The sequence below is a fragment of the Felis catus genome, chromosome B2, assembly GCF_018350175.1.
Source record: "Felis catus isolate Fca126 chromosome B2, F.catus_Fca126_mat1.0, whole genome shotgun sequence".
Classification (NCBI taxonomy): Eukaryota; Metazoa; Chordata; class Mammalia; order Carnivora; family Felidae; genus Felis; species Felis catus.
Window position 1 is genome coordinate 124,989,303 of NC_058372.1, and position 8,523 is coordinate 124,997,825.

Genomic DNA, 8,523 nt, shown 5'->3' on the forward strand with positions numbered 1-8,523 from the left:
CGTCATTCACCAGTCCTCCCAGTGGTAGTTCCACTTGTCCAAATAGAAACTCGGGTGGGGCATGCGGGTGGGGGTGGGGGTAGATTATTTCTTAGAACTGGGACTTTGGCCTTAGGCAGGTGGCCTGATTACCTATCGCTGAATAATGTATTACCGCCAAACTGAGTGACCCAAAACATGACTTTGTGGGTCAGAGATTCGGGAAGGGCTTGACTAGGCAGGTAGTTAGCTGTTGTGATACCTGACATGTGCAGTCATCTGAAGGTTAGGCTAAATGTCCAAGACGACTCATTCATATGGGTAGTGGTTAATGCTGCCTGTTGTCTGAAAACTCCTCTGGGGGCTGCCTCCTGGAGTATCTTATGGCCTCTCCATTTGCTTGGCTTCCAGAAGAATGATGGCTGGGTTTTAAGAGACTACCTGAAGAGTAAGTTTCCCAAGAGATCGAGGCAGAAATTACTCAGTATCATTTCAATGCATTCTATTGATCACAGGCGAGTCATGAAGGCCAGCCCAGATTTAATGAGAGAATTATATCCCACTTCTTGATGGAAGGGCCCACTGCTTCTCATTATAATGAATAAGCTATGTAAAATGATTTGTCTTTGAAAACCATATATACTGTAACTGACAAAAAATGAACACAACTAACCAGAGGATTTACTTTAGAGTGGGTTTCTCTCTTTCACCCAATGGCACATCTTTCTGTTGTTGGCACTGTACTATATTGTCACTTCCCTCTCTCTCTCCCTGTCCCCTGCTTGTTCTTTCTCCCCCTCTCAAAATAAATAAGTAAACTTTAAGGGGGCGTCTCAGTGGCTGAGTCAGGTAAGCATCTAACTCTTGAGTTCAGCTCAGGTCGTGATTTCACAGTTAGTGAGACCGACCCCCATGTCAGGCTGTGCGCTGTCTGGGCAGAGCCTGCTTGGGATTCTCTCTGTCCCTCTCTCGCCACCCCTCCCCCCTCAAAATAAATAAACTTAAAAAAATAAAAAAGAAATCAAATGGTTAATTTTTTAAAGGCAGAATATAATTTTCAGTATAAAAGAGAAGCTTTACTCATTTCTTGGATTACTTAAAAATAGATTTACAGAGTCTTTAAAAAACCTTTTCAAAAATTCTCATTGCAAAATGCATTACTTGGTCAGTTGCAAAGCTGGTTTTACCAAGATAAGTATATTTCAGCTAAGAACTATACAATTAACTGTATGCTACTTTTTTGCAGCATACGATAAACTCATAAAGGTTGGGGCGCCTGGGTGGCTCAGTCGGTTGAGTGTCTGACTTCAGCTCAGGTCGTAATCTCACAGTCTGGAGTTCAAGCCCCGCCTCGGCCTCTGTGCTGACAGCTCAGATCCTGGAACCTGCTTCAGATTCTGTGTCTCCCTCTCTCTCTCTGCCCCTCCCCCACTCATGCTGTCTCTCTCTCTCTCTCTCTCTCTCTCTCTCTCTCTCTCTGTCAAAAATAAATGAACATTAAAAAAAATTTTAATGAAAAAAAAGAAACTCATAAAGGTCAATTCAACAAGAAGTCGATAATCACACTAAGATTCAGTCTCAGGGGTTCCAGGGTTCACAATATCCACGCTTCCTAGTATAATACTTTGATTTAAAGACAGAAAGCTATTTCACCAAAGTAACTCAATAAACCAGTTCATTCACTCAACGACAATAATTTTAAGAGGATTATTTATGAGGAAGCCAGTCATTAAAATAACCATTATCTGTACAAAGGGAAATAAGAAGAATAGAGAAATGTAGCTAAGGAGTCAAACCCAAAAGTTTCCCTGAAATCGATAACCAAAATGAAGTTCGTTGTTTATTTGCTTAGTTTGGTTTAGTGCTTATTGTTGATGATTGTATTTGTAACATTCGGGACCCTTAAAAAAAAACCAAACAGTTGATTGAATTTTCTACCTTACTCTGCGGGCTGGAACACATCTTGCTCCTGTGAAAGCTGGCTCCTCCCACCTCATTGCAGATACTCCCTAATTAGCCATCGCATTTCAAGGGACCGGGGCGGAGACAAAGTTAGGATTTTGCTGTCAGGGAGCCTGTGAATAATTGGCTTCCACAAATTCAGTATTACATTCTCCTCTTTCATGAATAGAATTCCCCAACTAACTAACTTCTTTCTTCCTCTTTCCTTCCTTTTTCCCTTTGCATTTTCTCCCTCCTCCCTCCATTTCTTTCATCAATTATTGAATATTCACTTTATGTCAGGCACTATGCTAAGTTTGAGGATTTGAAGGAAACATTTCTTGCCTTTAAAGAGGTAAGAAGCTAGTGAGTAAACTAGGAGTAAACTAGTAATAATAACACAATGTAGTGCACAGTCTGGGAGAGAGAAACAATACTAGAATATGCAGAAAAGTTGCTCTACACAGACCTGGAGTGGTGAAAAGTGAGGTCAAATTAGTCTTAAATGCTGTGGACCTCTCCTTCAGGAAGGAAGAGTGGGGTGGTTGGCAATTCTTTGACATTAGAACGGGACACACGAGAGTTAAGACAAAAGTGACGGCATTTCAGGGTGCCTGGGTGGCTCAGTCGGTTAAGCTCTTGATTTTGGCTCAGATCATGATCTCATGACTTGTGAGTTCGAGCCCCGCATTGGGCTGTGCACTGACAGTGCTGAGCCTGCTTGGGATTCTCTCTCTCCCTCTCTCTCTTCCCTCCCTCCCTCTCTTTCTCTCTCAAATAAATAAAACTGTAAAACAAAAAAGGTAATGCCATTTCAAATTCGGTGATTGGAGATGGGAAAATGGAGGTCGAAACTGGAGGTGATGTTCAGGCAAGGTAAATGAAAGATAGTAAGAAAAAGGGGGAGAAGGGTGGAAAAGAGTTACACAAGGTGAAGTAGTTCTAGCGATCTTCATAGGTGTGCACATGACAATACTATGTTGTGCACTTAAAAGTTTAAGTGGGTAGAACTCATGGTAAGTGTCCTTACCACAGTAACAAAAGCAACAATGTTGCCACAAATCCTTGAGTTGACCAGGCTGTAGGTAGCTGAGAGTGATGCCTGATTCTTCATACCAGCCAGACTTCAGAATCTACTTGAACATTTTCCTTTTTGTAATTCCTGCCCCATTGCTTTCATCATTTTAAGAAAAAGTTGGGGTTTTTTGGAAATAAGACTAGTACCCGATGTTTCTAAGCCTGTTTCCATTAGATCAACTGGAGTTAAATAAAAGGAATTGTTTGATGGGACCAGCTTTGGAACAGAGGGTCACCCCTTCTACTTAGTTTTTTACACCCAGGTACTTTTCTGCCTATTTCCTTTATATTTGTCTTTCTTTCTGTTCTTCTACGATCTTCACTGACGTGTATTCTTTTTTTTCACAGTTTTAAAATGTTTTATTTTGAGGAGAACCTGGCTAGCTCAGTCGGAAGGGAATGTGACTCTTGATCTTGGGATCGTGAGTTCGAAACCCACATTGGGTGTAGAGATTACTTAAAAATAAATAAGCAAAATGTTTTACTTCATAGTTTTCAGAAAAAGTTTATATGTACGAGACTCAAAGTGAATACAAAGGCAGCTTTCAATAACAAATCGTTGAGACAGTTGTCACTCAGACTCGACTGTTGAAGCGTATGTAATGCACACACTTCAATGTTATGCATAAATAATTTTAACTATGCAGTTCAAGTTCTGGTTTTATATCAGATCTGCATATATATGATACTTGTGGTCAAATCTTAAGATTGGTAAAGTCATTTTGAAGCTGCTTATATTCTGAGTGCAGGTTTCACTATTACCACTGCATGATGTTAACTCACGAAACAGCAGCCGTCAAAGATCTCTTTGTCCCACGCTCATACATTTGTAATCTGACTCTGTTCACTGAGTTTTCTTCTTGCAGTTCCTCTTTAAATTATAGTCGTTATGCACTGACTTCCCTATGTATCTCACCCATCTCCTTTATCTCAGCCTTTCCATACTTTGCCATTCTGTTCTCACACGCGTTTATTTAAGGCTTCAATGTGTCTCTAACCCTCTAAAGGTTCAAGAGTTGTCTGAGATGTGTAGGGCTTTTAAGACAACCTGGGGGCTTTGCATATACCTATAAATTCCTGTCGTGAAAACAGTTTGGGAAGTTCAGTTCATTTCAAGCCCACCTTTACTGAGCACCTACTCTGTGTTAATAAGTGTACTAGATGCTGAGAACAGAATGTTGAAGGAGACAGTCACTTAACAGTTTTCCTGTCCCCTGCATTGAATGTTGTATCTGTGCACTTCCCCACCCCCGCCCTCCACCTCTGAGTCTCACACTGGCTGTGTTCCCAGTTTGAGGATGTCTGGTTCTCCTCTAATGGCCTTTGGTCCCCTTTTACATGAACATTTTGCAGTAGCGTGTGAACTTTTAGGCTGCTTACACTGAGAGCCTTGTTTTGCCCTGCTTGTCTGCCCTGGAAAGATGAAATGCAAACATTTCACCTTACATCCATGGAGGGGTTGGAGTTAAGCTTTCCCTGCTCTCGGGGAGAGCTAAATTTTCCATTTTTTAATGAACGTATTAATTTCGAAATTATCAAGTCTATTGTGAAACTGCCACAGGAGAAGACGGTGACGTGACGGAAGACGATGCTTTGGAGGGAAACAGAAAATAGTGGAGGAGGGATTTTCCAATGAGAGGGGCTTATCAGAGCGCTCCTTGGGAGCCTGGGAGTTGATCAGGGAGAAGCAGCTTAGAAGGCTTGGGGCCCTGGCTCAAGAAAGGCCGGGTGAGTAAACCTCAGAGAGGCCTGCCAAGAGGGGCAGTGTTTGAAGCCAAAACAGTCTGAAGTCTCAGAACCTCCAACTTCACTGGAGAAGTCCCTTGCCTAGGCTCAAGGACCCAACCAGCCAGAACTCTCCCTGTCCACACCCTGCTCAGCATAAACAGTAGAGATGCATTGGGAACGTATAACTAAATGTCACCATACAGCAAATTTGAGGTGTTTTCAAAAGTACATGTCATTGGGCAATGCCTTATTAGAAAAGTATGGAGCCTGAAATTAAACGATACACACTAACTTAAGAATGATATACTTAACTGAAAGTCCTTTATAATTAATCATAAGCATACTTAACATTTATGATTATTGAAAAGAAGAATAACATTAACTGAAAGCAAGAAGTATCACAAAATAAGACCAGTGTTTCACCGATAACAAAGTGACCTTCCGGATATGGCCAAATTCCAACCTTTGGCCTGTGGAAATGCAAGTAGGTACTTTGACATAGGTCGGCAAACAGTATTCTTAGCAATCGGTCTTTCTAATCTCAAATCTTGCCACACTGAGGGCTCTACCCTGTGTGTACTTAAGATCTCTCTGCCCTTCATTGGTTTGAAAATCAGCCTGGCTTAGCTAGCTGTCGGGGGTTCTCTACTCATGGGGACAATGGTTTAACTGCAAACAGGTGCTTCTGAACACCGTTGCAGAATACTAAAAAGGGAGGGTTTGGCAAGAGACTTATATTCTCTCAGCTCAAGCATTAGCAAGTAGATATTTCTTCAAAAGAGTAAATGGTCCTAGACAGCACATGGAAAATCCCTGTTAGAGATAAGAGTGATCTATTAAGTTCATAGTAGACACCCAATAAATGTTTGTTTAATGGTTAAAATTATCAAAGGCAAATATAACGTAACTTACAAATTTTAATACACAAGTCTTTCATTACTATGACATACCTTTCTTCTCTCCCATAAGCTTTGACTTCCTATTAATGCTCCAGGAATTCAATAGCCTCTAGGATGATCCAAATTGTTTTGTCCTTATTTCTGTGCTCATAAAGCCACTTTGTAAAAACCAATCTGATTTTTTAAGTACAGTAATCCGTTTGCAAATTGTAGATGTCTCTAGGTGGATAACTAATCTCTTTTATAGTTACAGTTCCTCCTATATAATAATATTGATATTGCAAAGACAGTCATCTATATACAGTACTTGGTTAATACTAGCCAGTCTTCCTGAGATGTGTCACACCTGGAGGAACCCCCTGAAGCCACTTAACTACTCAGAGGAGAAACCCATTTAGAAACATCTGGATGTTTGAATTTTTAAATTGAAATCTAAATGCTTGAGTGACATAACGTGTCAAACTCAATCAGACTTTATAAGCCCAAGGAAGTAATTAGCTATTTTAAGGATATCTGTGGCAATGAAAGCCATGTTCTGAGTTCCTAAGAAATCAATGAAGAGATTGGAATTAGTCCTATGATGTCTCTATTTATCAAATAATTCTTTTTAAAAAAATATTTATTTATTTTTGAGAAAGAGAGAGAGACAGAGAGAGACAGAGCACAACCGGGTGAGGGGCAGAGAAAGAGGGAGACACAGGCTCCAGGCTCTGAGCTGTCAGCACAGAGTCCGATGCAGGGATCCAACCCATGAACCATGAGATCATCACCTGAGCCAAAGTCGGTCACTCAACCGACTGAGCCATTCAGGCACCCCTCAAATGCTTCTTCTTCTTCTTCTTTTTTTAACGTTTATTTATTTTTGAGGGAGACAGAGACAGATGCAAATGGGTTAGGGGCAGAGAGAGAAGGAGACACAGAACCCAAAGCAGGCTCCAGGCTCTGAGCTGTCAGCCCAGAGCCCCATGCGGGGCTCGAACTCACGGACTGCGAGATCATGACCTGACCAAAGCTGGACCTCAACCGACTGAGCCACCCAGGCGCCCCTCAAATACTTCTTATAACTTACTTAAAACATCACAAACAGTTGCATCCACACTGCTAAGACAAGCAAGGAGCAAATGTGGTGTGTGTACCTTCCCCACATATTTCTGTTGTTTCATCTCTTAATTAAATACATGTGACAACTGCCAAAAAGACATTTGAAATTTACTCATCGATAGATCTTTTAAATTTAAATAGACAAAACCATCAAATCATATTTCTCTGAAATTTTCCTCAGGAAGATTTAATAAATGGTGTATCACAAATACTTACTAGTAACTGACAGCTAAAAGGCAGATATTAGGGAGAATTTTGCATGTAACTGCTAACATTTAAAATTCACATCATGTTGTAAACTATAAGATAATATCAATGAAACTTTCCCTGTATCCCATTAAACATGGATTCAACTAATTTTTATGTTTTAATAGCTTATTTCTGTTGAACATGATCCAGAGGCATTGATACTGAGGGTAGAAACTAAACATGAATCTCACAATAAAAGAACAGTGGAAATAGAATATAAATGCTGAAGAGCACCTGGCTGGCTCAGTCTGTAGAGCGTGTGACTTTTGATCTCAGGGTCGTGAGTTCAAGCCCCATGTTGGGCATAGAACTTACTTAAAAAAAAAAAAAGAATATAAATGCTGATAATTATATGTACTCAATACACACTACATTTTTTCATATTACCTCTTTCCTAGAAGCTTGTTTAAGTTTTGATGAATTTAAAGAAATCTAGACTACAATGGCTAAGCTGACTGGTTTATACATCTAATCTTTCATTTAAATTTTTTTTAACTTAATGTTTATTATTTTTGAGACAGAGATAGAGTGTGCGAGTAGGGGAGGAACAGACAGAGAGGGAGACACAGAATCCAAAGCAGGCTCCAGGCTCCGAGCTGTCAGCACAGAGCCCGATGCGGGGCTGGAACTCACGAGCTGTGAGATCATGGCCCGAGCTGAAGTCGGATGCTTAACCGACTAAGCCACCCGGGCACCCCTAATCTTTCATTTTAAATAGCCCTGAGAGGAGTCAAAAGGTTAGACAGTCAGCCCTCAAGTCCATTCAGCTAAGCAATTGTTGAGTGCCCACTCCGTGCTAGGTAGGCATGGTGCTAAGCATTGCAAAGGATACAAAATGAATAAGACACTGTCCACTCTAGAAAACTTCGTAGTCTACCAAAGGGGAATGACCGTGGTACAAGTTCCAATACAAATTTCAGTAAGTGTGCTTTGTAAAACAACAGACTGCAGCATCTTTTGTCTTCTTAAGAGGATTTTTCTAAAAGGATTTTGTTGTAATTCATATCACAGAAAAGAAATTGCTATAGGCTTAGTTTCATGGATAGAGATTAATGGTGGAAAGAAAGAAAGGAAGAAAGGAAGAAAGAAAGAAAGAAAGAGAAAAAGAAAGAAGAAAAGAAAGAGAAAAAAAAGAAAAGAAGAAAGAAAGAAAGAAAAACAGAGGCAAATTCTAAAGCCTCTGCCAGGTCTTCCAAGTTGCTCAAGGGTCAAAGAAGATGCTTCTTTTCAGCAGAGCACATTAATGAGACTTTGGAGTTTGGACTAGAAAGCGAAACTTCTCTGCATAATAAAGGAACTGAAGGTTCTGGAGCCTGAGAAGCAAGACCTTGGCAAACAGACAGGGAGATGTGAGGACAGTGCCTGGCAGCAGGTAGGAGCTGCAGGAAGAGAGAGGGAGGGGCCAGTGAGCAATTCCAGAGACAGGGCAGTGAAAGGACTTTTGAACACAGTATCTCGTATTCCATTATAAATTGCCTGCTTTGCTTTAATATAATTGCCTTTATCCTTAAATCTTATCTTGAGAATACTGGTGGCCTTATGGGGACTA

At 40.6% G+C, this 8,523-nt stretch overlaps 1 non-coding gene across 1 annotated transcript; it reads left to right on the forward strand.

Annotated features, from left to right (window-relative positions):
- The first annotated feature begins 7,206 nt into the window (after positions 1 to 7,206).
- On the forward strand, positions 7,207 to 7,279 carry TRNAK-UUU. The gene has a single exon. It is a non-coding gene; the product is annotated as a tRNA-Lys (tRNA).
- Positions 7,280 to 8,523: the final 1,244 nt, after the last annotated feature.